At 37.0% G+C, this 19,214-nt stretch overlaps 1 protein-coding gene across 7 annotated transcripts in view; it reads right to left on the bottom strand.

The window, feature by feature from the left end:
• HYCC2 (hyccin PI4KA lipid kinase complex subunit 2) overlaps positions 1 to 19,214 on the bottom strand; it is a 73,236-nt gene that overhangs the window by 51,543 nt on the left and 2,479 nt on the right. For 5 of the 7 annotated variants that reach the window (XM_060302069.1, XM_060302073.1, XM_030855010.2 and 2 more), the window contains exons 3-4: positions 10,354 to 10,457; positions 7,550 to 7,649 (exon numbers count right to left, since the gene is read on the bottom strand). The gene's annotated coding sequence lies outside the window, so the exon portion shown is untranslated. The remainder of the gene's footprint in view (positions 1 to 7,549; positions 7,650 to 10,353; positions 10,458 to 19,214) is intronic. The other 2 variants (XM_060302072.2, XM_060302071.1) reach the window with 1 other exon arrangement.

Raw genomic sequence — 19,214 nt, 5'->3', positions numbered from 1 at the left:
CACGCACCGCAACCAAGAGTAGCCCCCGCTCGCCACAACTAGAGAAAGCCCGCGCACGGCAACAAAGACCCAAGGCAACCAAAAATAAATTAAAAAAGAAAAAAAAAGAATTAGGTGAAGAATACAAACAAGAAATTCAAAAAAGAAAAAGAGAAAAAGAAGACTAAAAATATTCCAGGCTTGCTATATATAGCACTTGCTCTGAGAGTTCCTACTAAGTCAAGTCAAGTCTCTGGAAGTTAAAAAAAAAAAAAAAAAACAAAATAGCTACTGATAATAAAAATGGTTTTTATTTACAAAGTACCTGAAAAATAAAGTAGGTTCCATTTTTATTAAGCTTCAAATAAAGTATAAAAAGTAAAAGCAATGCCTACATTATTTTCTCTGGAAATAATTTTTTTAGGGATAAATTCTAACATCTGAATCTCCCTTTAATATTTCCCTTTTAACCCAAGTCTCTTATGAAAGTATAAACAAGAGGGGCTGTTTTGTTGATATTACTTACAACATCTCCTTCTACCACCTCATTATCACTAATGAGTTCAGCAGGCCACAAGACTGAGGAAAAATAGACTGAATTTTACGTCCTCTTTGAGAAGTACTCCAGAAAAGGAGGTAAATACTTTCAATAAATATACTACCATGTAAAGAAGAAAACCACAATTTCATTCTAGTGGTGACAGAAAGGACTTATTTTCCGAAATAAAGAAAATAGGAACTTAAAAAAAACACACAAAACTCCTTTATTTCCACGGCTGAATTTTAATAATGATTGATTTTTGCTTTTTATTTACTGGAAACTTAAAAAGCTATTCTTCCTCTGTACCACAACTATTACCTCTAATTTTACAAATATCCTTAGCTATAAATATGAATAGTTGATATTCAATTATTAAATAATTTTAAAATAGTTATTATAAATAGTATATGTCTATTAAAAAAAGGAACTTAACCTAACTACCTCCCCCACCCACAAAGATAAACAGAGTTAACCATTTGGTATGTATTTTTCTTCACATACATGTTTACATATATGCATGTATGTATATGTGTGTGTATACAGTTTAAATATAGTTGTGTTCATTGTACATAGTATTCTATAATTGCTCTTTCAATTCTCAAAAATATATGAAAGACCTATAGTTCAAGCTCACTCTTTTTAATGGGTGTAATTAATTATAAGTATAATCCCATAACTTATTTATTTACTAATAAACAAATCTGTTTTCAACTTCCTTATATTACAAAAAAATGCTGCAATACACATCCTTGTACATACTTATGTATTTCTATTGTTATCTTCTGTAGTATAAATTCTAAAACTTGAATTTGAATTTTTTTTTTTTTTTTTGGTACGCGGGCCTCTCACTGTTGTGGCCTCTCCTGCCGCGGAGCACAGGCTCTGGACACGCAGGCCCAGCGGCCATGGCTTATGGGCCCAGCCACTCCGCGGCATGTGGGATCCTCCGGACTGGGGCACGAACCCGTGTCCCCTGCATCGGCAGGCGGACTCTCAACCACTGTGCCACCAGGGAAGCCCTTGAATTTGAATTTTTAAGGTCACAGGATATAAATATTATTAATAGCATATGCAAATACAAATAAATTCTCAAAACCATAATCCATCATATAATTTTAAAGAGCATACGATTGTTACATATACAAAATAATTTCTTCCTGCTCTATTTATAAAGTTAATACCTTAGCACTGAAATCTAAAAAAAATCTAAATCTAAATAACTCAATTTTTCTACATTTGTTTATATGATGTATATGACTTTTAAAACTAGAACAACAAAAATCGGTATCAGAACATTCAAGTGAGTACTAGTTACCAAAACATTAAAAATTTAATACACAGAATGCTGTAATGTATTTGAAAGAGGCATGGCAAAAAAGATACCACAATATATTTTACTGTATTTTAAAAATCAGTCGCTTGTTTAGTAAAGGCTTGAATCTTCTAAAGTTAAAAACCACATCTAGGGCTTCCCTGGTGGCGCAGTGGTTGAGAGTCTGCCTGCCGATGCAGGGGACACGGGTTCGTGCCCCGGTCTGCGAAGATCCCACACGCCACGGAACGGCTGGGCCCGTAAGCCATGGCCGCTGAGCCTGCGCGTCCGGAGCCTGTGCTCCGCGATGGGAGAGGCCACAGCAGTGAAAGGCCCGCGTACCGCAAAAAAAAAACAAAAAACAAAAAAACCCCACATCTACAGTTTACTCTTTAAACAACCTGAAAGTTATTTTAGAATGCAATATGAGATTAAGATCTAACAATGTTTTCTCCCAATAAAAACTGTTTTCTCAGTTCTTCTAACACCTTGTTTGCATGTCCATTTTTTTCTAACTTGCAACACTATTTTTATCATACACTAAAAGTCCCATGTATATTTGGAACTATTTCTGAGCTACTTTTCCCATTAATTTGGTACCGGGACTATAATATTTTAATTATGTGGCTTTATAATGCACTTTATAATAGTACAAGTCCCATAATAATTCTTTTTCCTAAAAATGTATTTTATTATTATTGCCTGCTTATTCTTCCAGTTGAATATTAGACTTCTAATGATAAGTTTCTTTCCCATACTCTATCCTTATTGGAATTAAATTTACAAATTAATTTCAAGTGACATCTTCACCTAATTGAGTTATCCAATACAGAAGCATGGCACTGCTCTTTATTAAAAATCTTCTTTTAGGAATTCCTGGTGGTCCAGTGGTTGAGACTCCATGCTCCCAATGCAGGGGGCCCGGGTTTGATTCCTGGTCAGAGAACTAGATCCCACATGCCGCAACTAAAAGATCCTGCGTGTTGCAATGAAGACCCGGCATAGCCAAATAAATAAATATTTTTTTAATAAAAATCTTCTATATGTCTGTATAAATTTTGTGTTTTCTTCATATAGATTAACACATTCAAATTAAATTGATTCCTAAGTATAATCTTCTGTGGACAACTGGTTCCAGACCCATTGCAGATACCAAAATCCAACAATACTCAAGTCCCAGAGCTGGCCCTCCCTATCAGCAGATTCAACCAACCATGCATTGTGTAGCACTGCATGATTGATATTTATTGAAAAGAAATCTGAGTATAAATGTATCTGCACAGTTCAAACCAGTGTTGTTCAAGGGTTAAAAGTTTATATTTTCCTGCTGCGACTGTGATTCTTTTTCATTATTTCAAATTAGCTGTTGTTACACACATAAAAATAAACACTTTCTTAAAAAATCAAAACGAGGGCTTCCCTGGTGGCGCAGTGGTTGAGAGTCCGCCTGCCGATGCAGGGGACATGGGTTCGTGCCCCGGTCCAGGAAGATCCCACATGCCACAGAGCGGCTAGGCCCGTGAGTCATGGCCGCTGAGCCTGCGCGTCTGGAGTTGGCTCCGCAACGGGAGAGGTCACAACAGTGAGAGGCCCACGTACCACAAAAAAAAAAAAAAAAAAAAAAAATCAAAACGAACAAGTTTTTAGATAAATATTTAAAATACTGAAAATCGCTTAAATTAAGACTTCTATGTTTTAAGAAAAATTTATAAACTAATAAGTTATCTTTTTACTAACTACAATGAATTAGAAGGTTTTTTAAAATGTTGACTACGTTATAGAAAGGGATAAGAAAAAGCAAGTACAATTAATCAAAAATGTTTTTCAAACTCTTTACAAAAAACATCAGCACAGCTCTTAAAATAAAAAAGAAAACCAAACATTATTTTTTGAAAGAAACACAAAATTTTTAAATGTAATATATACTGCATCAGAATCCTTATCTGATATAGGGCCCGGAATATATATTTTGAAAAAGTTTTCCAAGTAATCCTGATGACCACCCTTCAGTTAAAAAAAAAAAGTATCACATCCAGGTTAAATTTCTTATTTTAAATTCCTGTATGATCTCTCCTATAACCACAAATTTGGCACACCAAATCACTTTAGTTTCTACCAATACCATTTTTTAAATGACTGCAAGTTAATTAACTTTAGATAGAAGAACATAGTGGTGTTAATAATAATTATAACCAAAACACTAACGTATTTCCCCAATTTTAATGATACTAATTTTAAGACAGTAATTTATTAACAAATTTAAGTAGGAAGTAAGACACAATCCTTTATTAAAATGAAACAAAATGTTTAAAGGATAAGAGCATAAGCATATCCATATAATCACATAAGACTTTTAAAAATTATCCTTGGGCTTCCCTGGTGGCACAGTGGTTAAGAATCCACCTGCCAATGCTGGGGACACGGGTTCTATCCCTGGTCCAGGAAGATCCCACATGCTACGGAGCAACTAAGCCCATGCACCACAACTACTGAGCCTGCATGCCACAACTACTGAGCCCACATGCCACAACTACTGTAGCCTGTGCGTCTAGAGCCCATGCTCTGCAACGAGAAGCCAGTGCAATGAGAAGTCTGAGCATGGCAACGGAGAGTAGTCCCCGCTCCCCGTAACTAGAGAAAGCCCGTGTGCAGCAACAAAGACCCAAGGCAGCCATAAGTAAATAAAAAAACTAAACAAGACCAAAACCCCTTACTTTAAAAAAATAAATAAAATAAAATCTATGGTTGAAAAATGTAACGTGGTCCCTTTCTTACAGCTCATACTTCTCCCCCACCACAGCTTCCTATGTTCTGGCCATATTCTCATTTCAGTTCCTCTAGAGTTTCATGCACACCTTCACCCTAGGGATTCTGTGTGGACTGTTCCAGCCTGGAATGCTGTCCTACAATCGCTATTTAAATAACTGGCTCCTTCCAATCCTGTTAATCTCAGCAGGCCTTTCTTGACCACTTTATCTAAATAGGAGCCCTTTCTCCCTTCTCCAGTATTTTCCATTCCAACATATATGGTTCATTTCCTTCCTAGGGCTTTGGATTTTATACCTTGTATATTAAACCTTATTGTCTATCTTTCCCATCAGGTCACAAATTCCATGAGAACAGGGTCCTTTTCTGTTCTGCTAGCATTTGAGGGCTCACTATGGACTCAATGCTAACAAGTATATTATGGTATCTAGACATATGACAGATACTTAATGTATATTCATTGAATCAATGAACCACATAGCTTATATGACCTTGGACAAATCGCTTAAACCTTTTGGGCTTCAGGTCACTACAATGATAAATTACTTTCTAAATCTAAAATCCTATAAATATATTTTAGTGCCTTCATTTGGAAAACAGAACAGTACTAGTTACAGAGAAATTTTTTAAATATATGTTTTCTAACTAGAATCAGCATCTTTTAGTATTTAGAGGTAGCTACAAACACAGTTATAAACATACTGCAAGCCCTCTTTTTATTTAAACAGACTATGGAATTCTGAAAATCATTTCTTCTACTGTTACACCCATCCCATCATCTGATGTATAAAAGCTATATTTATTTATTTTATTTGTTTATTTATTTTAACATCTTTATTGGAGTATAATTGTTTTACAATGGTGTGTTAGTTTCTGCTTTAAAACAAAGTGAATCAGCTATACATATACATATATCCCCATATCTCTTCCCGCTTGCGTCTCCCTCCCACCCTCCCTATCCCATCCCTCTAGGTGGTCATAAGCACCGAGCTGATCTCCCTGTGCTATGCAGCTGCTTCCCACTAGCTATCTATTTTACATTTGTTAGTATATATAAGTCCATGCCACTCTCTCACTTCGCCCCAGCTTACCCTTCCCTGTCTCTATGTCCTCAAGTCCATTCTCTATGTCTGCGTCTTTATTCCTGCCCTACCCCTAGGTTCTTCAGAACCATTTTTTTTTTTAGATTCCATTTATATGTGTTAGCATACAGTATTTGTTTCTCTTTCTGACTTACTTCACTCTGTATGACAGTCTCTAGGTCCATCCACCTCACTACAAATAACTCAATTTCGTTTCTTTTTATGGCTGAGTAATATTCCATTGTAAATATGTGCCACATCTTCTTTATCCATTTATCTGTTGATGGACACTTAGGTTGCTTCCATGTCCTGGCTATTGTAAATAGAGCTGCAATGAACATTGTGGTACATGACTCTTTTTGAATTACAGTTTTCTCAGGGTATATGCCCAGTAGTGGGATTGCTGGGTCATATGGTAGTTCTATTTTTAGTTTAAAACCTATATTTAAAAGCAAAAGTCAAACTGATATTCTAGCATGCAGATCAATTCGGGCCCATATTGCCTCACTTCCAGAGTATGAAGCAAAATAAAGAGGATATCACAGAAAATGATTATCTTTTTGGTGACCATGGTAATGGCAACCTTTATTAGCAAGCCCTGAATAAAACATAATGAAAAAAATAATAAATTGCTGGAACATGATCTGAAAGAGGTCAATAACTACTTGCCAGGAAGCAAACTCACAGTACTTGCACAAGTACAGTAAGTTCTCCATTAACAACACTGGTAGAAATTGTGTCTTAGCTGATAGTCAGCATATATATTCTTTTTTAGGAATTGTCAATTTAGAGAGAAAAAGGATATAACAGGCAGTACGGCCTAATGGTTAAAGAAGACAGGCTCTTGCTCTAGACTGCCTGAGTTTGAATTCTACCTCCTTGACCTACAAGTTGTGTTTCCTTGGGAAAGTTACTTACCTAACCTGTGGCCTCAAATCCCTCATTTATAAAATGGGGATAATATAAGTACCTATGTCAAAGTTTTTTTTTTTTTAAAGATTAAATAAATTAACACATCAGTGAGCAAAATTATAACTGCTCTCAAGGGTTTCTAATGGACCAAAATTATTGTATAAACAAACCTATACAATGATCAAGCAACATATGACAGTAAAAAAATGGCTATGCTACTGAAAATTTTCAAACTAGACCAAAAACTATCTAGATATTTCAAGGTATAAATAAAAAACAAAGCACTTAACATGTGCTATTACTGTACTGTAAATACCAAATTCCCTAAGGAAAAAACTAGAGCTGCACTGTCCAGTTAGTTTTAATTAATTAAAAAAAAATAAAATTTAAAAATCAATTCCTGGGAATTCCCTGGTGGGCCAGTGGTTAAGACTGCGTTTCCACTGCAGGAGGCCTGGGTTCAATCCCTGGTTGGGGAACTAAGATCCCATAAGCCACGTGGCACAGCCAAAAAACTGAAAAAAAAAAACTAACATTGTATTAAAAAAAAAAAATCAATTCCTTAGTTGCACTAGCCACATTTCAAGCACTTAGTAGCTACATGTGGCTAGTGTCTCCCATATTGGACAGCACAGATGTAGAACACAGACATTATCAAAGAAATTCTATGATCAGCACTGATCTAGATGTAGCTAGATAATACAATTATGCTGAATAAACTCAGTAATTCAAGAGCTGTAATATTTAGGTAACAAAAAAGTTAAAAGACACAACTATTAAAAAGGAAACACTTTCAAAAGTAAAATTCAAAGGCAATAATTAAGATGTGACTATTCTCCTAGGTAAAACTGCTTAATATATAGAAGCTACCCACAAAAAATTACCAAAAATTCTAACATGTCTGACTATGGGAACTTCATTCTTTACCCTTTACAAAGTTAAATTCTATAATTTTACCTCCGTTCTAAGATCAGTGTTCCAATGGAGGAGGTGGCACAGGAATGCGGCAGAGTTCAAGTGTGGAATTCATTTGTTGAGACTTAAATGTTTTCCAACTCTATAAAAAATGAAAACAAAAAACTGTGAAATAGTGAGAGAGAATATCCTCAAGAATGTAATATAAAGGAGAAAGAACAATTTTGAAAAGGCATTTATAATATAGTTTATCTAATTTTAAAAATAATTGGGATTATTTTTAAATTTTCTATAATAACTAGGCTATACTTATGTACCATTATCAAACCTATTTTAGAAGACATTAGATTTGGAAAAAAGAAGTCTGAGTTTTAGTTTCAAATTTACCATTAAATATCTGTAAAGACTTCGAGTAAGTTAAATTTTCTGGAGCCTCACCTGAAAAATCTACAAAAATAAGTACTTCCCAGCCAAAAATTCTGAGTCCAACTTTTGAAACATATTACAGTGATCACACACACACATACACACACACACGCAACGATCATTAAAATTTTAATATGCACTATAAAATCAAGCTTAAATAAGTATCAATGGCTACATTATAATTTTGGATAAGTTTCACAGACTGAAAATTTTATCATTTTGAAAAAGAACATAGAAAATGCTGTTACTTGAACTTTTGGCACAAAAAATATTAAAAATCATTTTCAAATTGATAAAAGTATACTTTTCTCATAAAGTAATAACTATTATCATGTACTTGTTGACCACATTATACTCTACTTCTTTGATTCAAAACTTATCACAACTTTAAAAGCTAAAACACCAAAAGAAAATTAGCATTTTAAAATATGTCCATTAACAAAACTTTTTTTTTTTTTTTTGCGGTACGTGGGCCTCTCACTGTTGTGGCCTCTCCCGTTGCGGAGCAACAGGCTCCGGACGCACAGGCTCAGCGTCCACAGCTCACGGGCCCAGCCGCTCCGCGGCATGTGGGATCTTCCCGGACCGGGGCACGAACCCGTGTCCCCTGCATCGGCAGGCGGACTCTCAACCACTGTGCCACCAGGGAAGCCCACAAAACATTTTTTAATACAAAGAATACTGCAATAATATTCTCTTGGAGTTAAACAACATTATCATTGTAAAGTCTCCAATGGTTTCCAAACTGAAGATGTGTCAGGACCTCCTACTCCAACCATCTCGTATATACTGGGCTATCGCATGGGATTTTTATTTCATGAGAAGTTCTGCAGTGGGGAAAAAACTTGAAAAGGACTAGCAAGTTTTCTCTGTTAGTCTCTGGAAAGATACACAAGAAATTGGTAACACTCTGGGAAGGGGCAGCTGGTGCCAAGGAGACTGTCTTTTTGTACCTTGGGAATTCGGAACCACCAAGACAATCACCAGATTTTGAAGCAGTGCAGGCAGGCAGACTTGAGAGCTATGCTGGGAAGACTGTCTCTGACAGTCTTTCAAGGCTAAGGATACAGATACTAGGCTCTCAATTGAGGAAAAAGCCAAAACAAAACAAGGAAACCCAACAGGGCAAATAACAGGAAAACTGAGCCATTCAGAGTATGTTCTTTAACCACAACCAAAGTAACCTAGAGATCATTAACAACAATTAATAAATAAAAACCTAAAAAACCCCCAACTACCTGGAAATTTTAAATTATACTTCTAAATAATCTATGGGTCAAAGAAGATATTAAAACCAAAATTAGGGACTTCCCTGGCAGCCCAGTGGTTAAGACTCCACACTCCCAATGCAGGGGGCACAGATTTGATCCCTGGTCGGAAAACTAAGATCCCACATGCTGCACAGCACAGCCAAAAAAACCAAAAAAACAACCAAAATTAGTAAAAATGCCGAACTCAGTGCTAAGAAAGATATGTTAAAGCTTGTGGGATGTAGCTGTAGCCTTCTTTCATATGTAGAGAGTTCTTACTTTGCATGTATTAAGCAAAGACATAGTTCCTATATGCATTTAGGAGTTTCAGTTAACCTGGTACCTTGCAAAGCTAAGATTGCCTATATTAGCAGAGAGGCTGAAAAAAAAAATCAGTGGTTTTATCTATTGACAGATATCTATCTCTGGAGGTCAGAGAGGATAGCAAATGAGTGAAACAGAAAACAAGCACACAATAGAGGGAAAAAAATCAACAAAGTCAAAAGTTGGTTTTTTGAAAAAAAAAAAAAGTTGGTTCTTTGGAACTTCCCTGGTGGTCCAATGGTTAAGAATCCGCCTTCCAATGCAGTAGATGTGGGTTCGATCCCTGGTCAAGGAACTAAGATCCCACAGGCCACAGGGCAACTAAGCCTGTGCGCTCTAGAGCCTGAGCGCCACAACCAGAGAGAAGCCTGTGCGCACCGCAACAGAAGATCCTGCATGCCGCAACAAAGACCCCGCATGCCGCAACTAAGACCTGACGCAGCCAAATAAATTATAAAATATTTTTTAAAAAGTTGGTTCTTTGAAAAGATTAATAAAATTGACAAACCCTTAGTAATACTTATTAGAGAAAACACAAATTACTATGAAATTTTTTAGACATCAAAAAGACAAGAAGTTATGATAAACTTTATGCCAATAAATGTGACACTTGGCATGAAATGAACACATTTCTTGAAAAACACAAATAACCAACACCGAAAGATACAGAATATCCATACAGCATCATGGATATTAAAGAAATGTAATCTATCATTAAAAATCTTTCCATAAAGAAAATCTCAAGTGCAGATGGTTTCACCAGTGGATTTTTCCAAACAGTTAAGGAGGAAACAACACCAAGGTTGTACAAGTGTCACAGTCAATGATAAAATATTGAAAACTTACTTTCTGAGGTTGAAAACAAGAAAGAGGGACTTCACTAGAGGTCCAGTGGTTAAGACTCCACGCTTCCACTGCAGGGGGCGCTGGTTTGATCCCTGGTCAGGGAACTAATATCCCGCATGTCGCAGAGTGACGCCAAAAAAAAAAAAAAAAAAGAAGAAAGAGATAACCATTATCACCACTTCTATTCAACACTGTGCTGGAGGGCCTAGCTACTATAGCAAGTCAAGAAAAAGATATAAGAATAATAACCAGAAAAGAAAAAAGGTCATTATTTAGAGATGATATTATTAATAGACAATATAAATATGTACCAAGAAAATTCAGAAGATTCTACAGAATAATTATTAGAATTAATAAGTGAATTTATCTAGGTTTCTGGATAAAAGGCTAATATATAAAAATCAATTATATTTCTGTAAACTAGTGTTTTTTAAAAACACAACTTCAGGCTTCCCTGGTGCAGTGGTTAACAATTTGCCTGCCAATGCAGGGGACACGGGTTCCAGCCCTGGTCTGGGAAGATCCCATATGCCGTGGTGCAACTGAGCCCATGCACCACAACTACTGACTGTGCTCTAGAGCCCACGTGCCGCAACTACTGAAGCCCACGTGCCTAGAGCCCGTACTCTGCAACAAGAGAAGCCACCACAATGAGAAGCCCACGCACCACAACGAAGAGTGGCCGCCACTCGCCGCAACCAGAGAAAAGACCACGCACAGCAGCGAAGACCCAACACAGCCGAAAACAATAAGTAAATAAAATAAAATAATCAAATAAATAAAGAAAATAAAAACACAACTTCCAACAGCATTTTTTTTAAAAAAGAAAGACATCTAACAAAAGATGTGCAAGACCACTACACTGAAAACAAGAAAACATTTTTGAGAGAATTTAAGGGTCTAAATAAATTGAAGGACATACCATGTTCACAGGTTGAAGACTCATAGTAAAAATGTCAATTCTCCCCCAATTGATTTCTAGTTTCAAAGCTACCATAATCAAAATCCCACTCTTCTCCTTTTAAAGAGAAATTGACAAGCCGATTCTGAAATCCCTAGGGAACTACAAGGAGCCAAGAATAGTCAAAGCAACCTTGAAAAACAAAAAAAATTGGAGGACTATACTGTAAAATATTAAGATCTGTTATAAAGCCATAGTAATTAGCTGTACAAGTATAGTAACTAAAACTTATCAATGAAAAAATAGAGCCTAGAAAGTCACACACAAATAAGACTACTTTATTTATGACAAAGGCAAATTGCAGTGCAGTTGGGAAAAGACATTCTTTTAAACAAAAGACGCTGGGTCAACTGGATATCCCTATAGAAAATAATGAGAAAAAAAAAAAAAAGAAAATAATGAGTGTATCACAATCTCTAACTTTACACAACTCAACAAAAGTAAATTCCAAATAGAATGCAGGTCTAAATGTGAAAGTAAACAAACAAAAAACCATAGCAAAACATCTTTATGTCCTTGAAGCAGGCAAATATTTTTTAAGCAAACACAAAAAGCACTAACCATAACCATAACAACAACAACAATAAATTGGACTGTATCAAACCTGTCATCAAAAGAAACTGAGTGAAAAGGCAAGCCAAAGACCAGAAGAAATCAACAATACCTACGCCCGATACCTAGAGAGAGATGTGACTGCTTGGTGGGAGGGTAGGGCAGGAAAACTGTAAAATCCATAACTTCTCCAGGACAGGGAGGACGTCTCGGATGTATCTGTATTCCCAGTTCCTGGGACAGGGCTTAGCACAGTTAGCACTTAGTTCATGACTATTGAGTGAAGGGCCTAACAGCAACAAGCAGTCAGTCAGCGGCAGACTCAGCTGAGGAGACAGGCAGCAAGTATGGTAAAGACTACTAGTTCCCATCCGATAGAGATCCACACCTCCACTCGCAATGATCTAGTCTATACAATCAGCTAAAGCCATTTCTGACCCTCACTTATAGCTAAGTATGGCCAAATGACTAAGTTCTGGTCAATGAGATCTGAGGAAATACCGTGTAGGGAATTCTAGAAAGGCTTCTTTCCTTCTTTTTTTTTTTTGTCATTCACATGTGGCTTGCAGGATCTTAATTCCCCAACCAGGGATTGAACTCGGGCTCACGGCAGTGAAAGCATGGAGTCCTAACCATTGGACTTCCAGGGAAGTCCCTAGAAAGTTTTCTTAAAAGATGGAAGGTATGCCCCTTTTGTCCTCTGCCTTTCTTCCTCCTTCCTTCTGCCTAGATCATGGATGGATATCCAGCAACCATTCTGTGATCTTCAGAATAGAAACCACATGCTAAGGATGGCAAAGGAAAGAGAGAAAGAGAATGGGTCCTTGACAAGTCTATGGAGTTGCTGTACCAGTCTTAGACTATTTCTGAATTTGTTTTTACAAGACAGAGAAATGAACTATTACCTTATTTAAGCAACGGTTATTTCTTATCTCTGTTTCTAGCAGCCAAACACTATTCCCACCTGATAAGGTAAGAAAGAGACTGCAGGAACAAATTTATGGTCTAAGATGCCAACAAGCCATCTCAGTTATGCTTCAATTTAATGCTAAGAATAAAGTGTTTAGGATATTCCACTGTAATTGGGGTGGTGGGGAGTGTAGGAAGCAAGACTGACCAAAGAATCTACTCTGTGAGGGTGCACCACCATTACAGTTCAGACAGCGGGGTGTTTATAATAGTTCAGTACACTGACAAGATTTCATAATGCAGTACTATAATTTCTTGCCAACAGTTGGGAGTTATGTTCTAGAAAAGTAATGTGGCTTACTGTGACTGGCCAAAACCAAATTATAGGAAAATGAGAGGTTAGGAAAAATAAACAGTTTAATGGAAGATGTTAAATCAGCTGTTTAAAACCTGTTCAAATAAAAACCCAGTGAACTTTATACAGATGAACCTCCTTCAAGTTTTCAGGAAACACTACTGTAGCACAACAGTTAGATAAGGCTGATTCTCCCACATATTATGCACATTATTCTACTTCATGAAGATTTTGAACCTGTCCTTCTTGGCTTGCTATCTAATGTCTTTGGTACTTGTGTTTTTACTTTTGTTAGATCTCAGCAAACATTTTCAAATTTTTATAGTGACTGTGCCACTTTTTGGACTGTTGTTCATCCTTACATTAAGAAAACAGAAAATAATCTGATCTCGCTGTGGACTATTGTTATAGACTGAATTTTTGTGTCTCCCCAAAATATACTGAAATGCTAACCCCCAGTGTGATGGTATTAGGAGGTGGGGCCTTTGGGAGGTGATTAGGTCATGAGGGTAGTGCTCTCATGAATGGGATTAGAGTCCTTATAAAAGAGATCCCCAGAGAGCTCTCTCACATGTTATAACACAATGAGAATGTAGCCATCTCGGAAATAGGAAGTGGGTCCCTAGTTGACACAAATTTTCTGGCACCTTGATCTTGGACTTCCCAAGTTCAAGAACTGTGAGAAATAGAAGTTTGTTGTTTAAACCACCCAGTCTATGGTACTTTATTATAGCATCCTAAATTGTCTGCGACAAAGGTCCTTTTCCATTTTTCCACTCCCTTGAATTTGGGCTAGCTTGGTGAGTTGCTTTGATCATTAGAATATGGTGGAAGGGCTGTTATACAATTTCAAAGCCTAATCCTCAAAGAGGCCTTGCAGCCTTACAGCTTCCACCTTCACCTTTATAGAATGCTACCCTGAGAATGCCATGTAAGGATGCCAGACTAGCCCACCAGATGAGAAGTCACACTGAGAAGAACTGAAGCACCTTAATGGACAGCCAGCACCATGTGCAAACATGTGGGTGGAGACATCTTGGACCTTCTAACTCAGTCAACCCTCCAGGTGGATTCAGCTACATGAGACAGCCAAGTGAAACCAATAAAGGAACAACTTAGCCAACCTACAGAATCATGAAAAATAACAATAAATCTTTTTGCCCTGAGTCATTTAATTTTGCAGTAGTGTTTCAGGCAGCAATATCAAATAAACTTTAAGATAACACTTAAAATAACAGCTTCTTGAAGGTGAGAACAATCGCTTTAGATTTTTCTGTTTTTATCTTTAATTCATATGTTATAGCACCCTGGAAGCTATGCCAACTCCAATGCTGCTTTCCACTATGATTGAAAAAAAAGAAATTAATGTATGAAAATACAATGGGGAGCCATTAAAAAATTTTGTATGAAGTAATATGTAATAGGCACTTTAGAAAGAGAACTCTGGTTACACTGTAGAGTGGACCACAGGGAGGAAAGACCTGTGAGGGCAGAGTGACCAATATGAATACTGCTGGAATAGTCCTAGGGAGAGGCTTAGTAAGAGGTTAGAAGGCTAGACTATCATTACTACTGCTGCTGCTGCTACTATTATTTGCATTATATATTTATTTTATTTGTTTTAATAGAATGTCACCTTGGTGACTTTTTAAAAATTTTTTATTTTTCTTGAAGTATAATTGATTTACAAAGTTGTGTTAGTTTCAGGTATACAGCAAAGTTATTCAGTTTATATGTGTGTGTGTATATATACATATATATATTCTTTTTCAGATTTTTTCCATTATATGTTATTACAAGATATTGAGTATAGTTCCCCATGCTATACAGTAGGTTCTTGTTGGTTATCTATTTTATATATAGTAGAGGTATTATGTATTTATGATGAACCAAGCAAGTACTATAACTAGAACCTCATATGTATTTGCTCATTTAATCCTTAATACAACCCTTTTTAAAAACTTTTTATTTCAAAATAATTACAGACTCATAAGAAGTTCCCAGACTACATGCCAGGAGGTCCCATGTATCCTTTGCCCAGTTTCCCCCAATCGTTAACATCTTGCATAAATACAGTAAAATATCAGGAAACTGACATTGGTATAGTCCACAAAGGGTTACTCAGATATCACCAGTTTTACAAGCACTCATTTGTCTGTGCATGTGTGTGTAGTTTTATACAATTTTATAACAGATGTAGATAATGTGTAACTACCATCACAATTAAGATATAGAACTGTTCTATCACCGAGAGGCTCCCTTGTAGCCACCCACTCCCTTCTCCCTGATCCTTAACTCCTGGCAAACACTACTCTGCTCTTCATCTCTATAATTTTGATATTTCAAGAGCGCTATATAGAGGAAATCATACAGTATGTAACCTTTTGAGAGTGGCTTTTTTCACTTCAGATCCATCTTAGTTGTTACATGTATCAACAGCTCATTCTTTTTATTGCTGCATAGTATAAACGTGCCAGTTTGTTTAACCATTCACCTGTTGAAGAACATTTGGGTTGTTTCCAGTTTTTGACTATTAGGAATGAAACTGCTATGAACATTCAGGTACAGGTTTTTGTGTGAATGTAAGTTTCAATTTCTCTGGAATAAATGCTCAATAGTGCAACTGCTGGACTGTACAACTCTGTTTTTAAAGAAACTGAAGCTATAAATGGCGGAGCTGGGATTCTAATCTAGATATCTGCCTCTAGGTCCTAACTCTTCACACAATTTCCAGTGGTTGTAGAAATTGAGAGAAGTAAATACAAAGGTAGAGTCAACAGAATATAGCATCGCTCAGATGAGGGGTATATGAATAAAGTGTCAAAGATAACACCAGGTTCCAGCTTCAGCACATTAGACAGATGACAAAATACGAATTCACTTTTATATATACTGTATTTGAGGTATCTGTAGGTCATCCTCAACTAGCAGGCAATTAGATTTATAGAATAGGAACCAGAGATTAAGAAAAAGCTCTGGATTAGAGATTGATTTGAGTAAATAACATCAGACGGACAGGGTACAGAACGACAAAGAGATTTGACAACAGAACCATGAAGAACAGAAACATTCATTTCCTCTAGTTTTTTACCACAAACAATAAAACAGCAGGTACTGTGACAGACTGCAAATTCATATTAACTTTAGATATTATAGCACATCATGTCTACCATATGAGTTTTACAATCATAGTATAAAGTATAAAGGGAGTAATATATGCTCCCCTCCCCACTCCCTTTTTCATTTAAAAAGAAAGAACTACAAAAGGAATACCTGCTGATTAAAAAGCCTTAATACTACTCCGTATGATACTGTAGTGATTATATGTCATTATACGTTTGTCCAAACCCATACAATGTACAACACCAAAACTGAACCCTAATGCAGACTATGAACTTTGGGTGATAATGTGTCAACGTAGGCTCATCAATTGTGACAAATGTACTATTCTGTGGGAGATATTAATAATGGGGGGGTCTATGCATATGTGAGAGGGTTTATGGGAAATCTCTGTCCTTTCTACTCAATTTTGCTGTGAACCTAAAACCGCTCTAAAACGTCCAGTAAACAAACAAACAAAAACAATTAAGCCTCAGTATAAAAGAATATGTAAAAAGCATAAGTTTCACTCCCCGCTCAGCATCCAACTCCCTCCACCCATTTTTCAAAAAAATACATGGGGAAAAGAATTTAAGGAGGTAAACTGACAAATCTTAGTAGCTAAATAAGAAGCAAGCAATATCAAGAGTCAAGGGATAGGGACATCATGGGTGGCACTGTGGTTAAGAATCTGCCTGCCAATGAAGGAGACACGGGTTCAAGCCCTGGTCCAGGAAGACCCCACATGCCACGGAGCAACTAAGCCCGTGCACCACAACTACTGAGCCTGCACTCTAGAGCCTGCAAGCCACAAGTACTGAGCCCGCGAGCCACAACTACTGAGCCTGTGTGCCACAACTACTGAAGCCGGTGCGCCTAGAGCCCGTGCTCCACAACGAGAAGCCACTGCAATGAGAAGCCCGCGCACCGCAATGAAGAGTAGCCCCCACTTGCCACAACTAGAGAAAACCCATGCAAATAAATAAATAAGGGCTTCTCTGGTGGTGCAGTGGTTGAGAGTCCACCTGCCGATGCAGGGGACACGGGTTTGTGCCCCGGTCCGGGAAGATCCCACATGCCGCGGAGCGGCTGGGCCTGTGAGCCATGGCCACTGAGCCTGCGTGTCCGGAGCCTGTGCTCTGCAACGGGAGAGGCCACAACAGTGAGAGGCCCGCGTACCGCAAAAAGTAAGTAAGTAAATAAATAAATAAATAAAATTGAAGGAAAAAAAAAGAGTCAACGGATAATGTCAATTATACCTCAATGAAAAAAAGCCAAGGATTCCTAATGACAAAAGTGATAGATAAGTTTGATTCTAACCTTTTTTGAAGTTCAGTTTTTGGAATAGAACAAAATAACTATTATGTAATCCATGCTTTGCCATTTAACAATTTAAGTACCACTTACCATATATATATATATTTTTTTTTTTGCGGAACACGGGCCTCTCACTGTTGTGGCCTCTCCCATTGCGGAGCACAGGCTCTGGACACGCAGGCTCAGCGGCCATGGCTCACGGGCCCAGCCGCTCCGCGGCACGTGGGATCCTCCCGGACCGGGGCATGGACCCGTGTCCCCTGCAGCAGCAGGCGGACTCCCAACCACTGCGCCACCAGGGAAGCCCCCACTTACCATATTTTATGACCACATTTTTGGCAGCTGTATTTCAAACTTAGAAAGAACTATAATCCCATAAGTAATCAAAGTCACACCCTTAATATATTACATAATTGAGTTTTTTACTCCTTTCTCCAAAATTAAAGTCTACTCATTTACTTTTTCTCGTAATTGTCTCCATGGCAGACAAATACCCAAACAGAAAGTCTAGGATTCATAAGAATGAACCATGAATTTCTAAACAAGACCTGTGTCAAAGTCAACACATTCACAATTTCAAGTTTTAATATATATTATTTGTTTACAAAAAGATAAATGTATACCTTCATCATATCATAGCAATATTGCAAAAAAACCCTTTTATCAAGAAAACTTCCAATTCTTATTTTCCAATTCTAGTTTAATTTAGTACTAGATAGCTTTCAGAGACATTGAGAGAACAGGTACAAGTAAATATCTGTGCAAAGCACAGGTCTGAATTATGAAAGAAATTAGCTTGGTTTATGTAAAGCAGCTAAGTGCCAAGTAAAAAGTAATCCCAACCAAAACATTCAGCACAATTTTTATTTCTGGCAACTTTAGCTCCTGGTTAGAAAATCCATCATCTCAGCTATGACATTAAATGGTGAAAATTTATTGAGCTATAATATATTGATAGATTTAGAAGCCCTTTTTCTCAAGCTAAAACTACTGTTCTGGTTCACACCACAGTGTGAGAGCCTTGAATTAGATCAATGATTCTCAAGTAGAAGCCCATTATAAACCATATCATCCAGGGAATTTTTTTTTCCTTCAAAATATATCTGCCTCCCTTCATATTCCCCCTACCACTAAGATTCCACAGGTAAGTGGAGATGATATAATAGATATGCATGTGTGCCTTTTTTTTTTAACTCCTAGATTATTCTGATATACATGGAACTCTCTCAGAGTTACTCACTTTTATGGAGAATGCCTGAATTAGGTCCAACTCTATTTTTTAACATTGTATCAACAGCAGGCAAAAGGAGCAGAGCTACATAGTGATAAGAGCACAGCAGAAAGCTCTGCAGGAAAGGGGCTGTACTAATAGCAGCCGTAATCTTTCTGTGCCAGCTCCCTCCAGAATCCATTATATATTTTAGACAATGACAAATGTTCAGTTCATCATCCTGAGAAAAGCACACTGTCTACCAGTCAGATAAAAATGTAAAAAGAAGCTATTTGGGACATCAAAAAAACTAAGCCACAGAAAAAGAAAGACAAAAATTCCTCTATTCTTTAAAAGAACATAACAAAGCATTAAAAGAAAAATAACAAAGTATTATTTTGTGCAGCTGTTAATTTGTTTGGAGACTTTCTGCTCATGTTTTATCATTTTAGTTTTTC

The sequence above is a fragment of the Globicephala melas genome, chromosome 7 (assembly GCF_963455315.2).
Source record: "Globicephala melas chromosome 7, mGloMel1.2, whole genome shotgun sequence".
NCBI classification, from domain to species: domain Eukaryota; kingdom Metazoa; phylum Chordata; class Mammalia; order Artiodactyla; family Delphinidae; genus Globicephala; species Globicephala melas.
The sequence above is the reverse complement of the archived record's forward strand: the minus strand, read 5'-3'. Positions and strand labels throughout refer to the sequence as shown.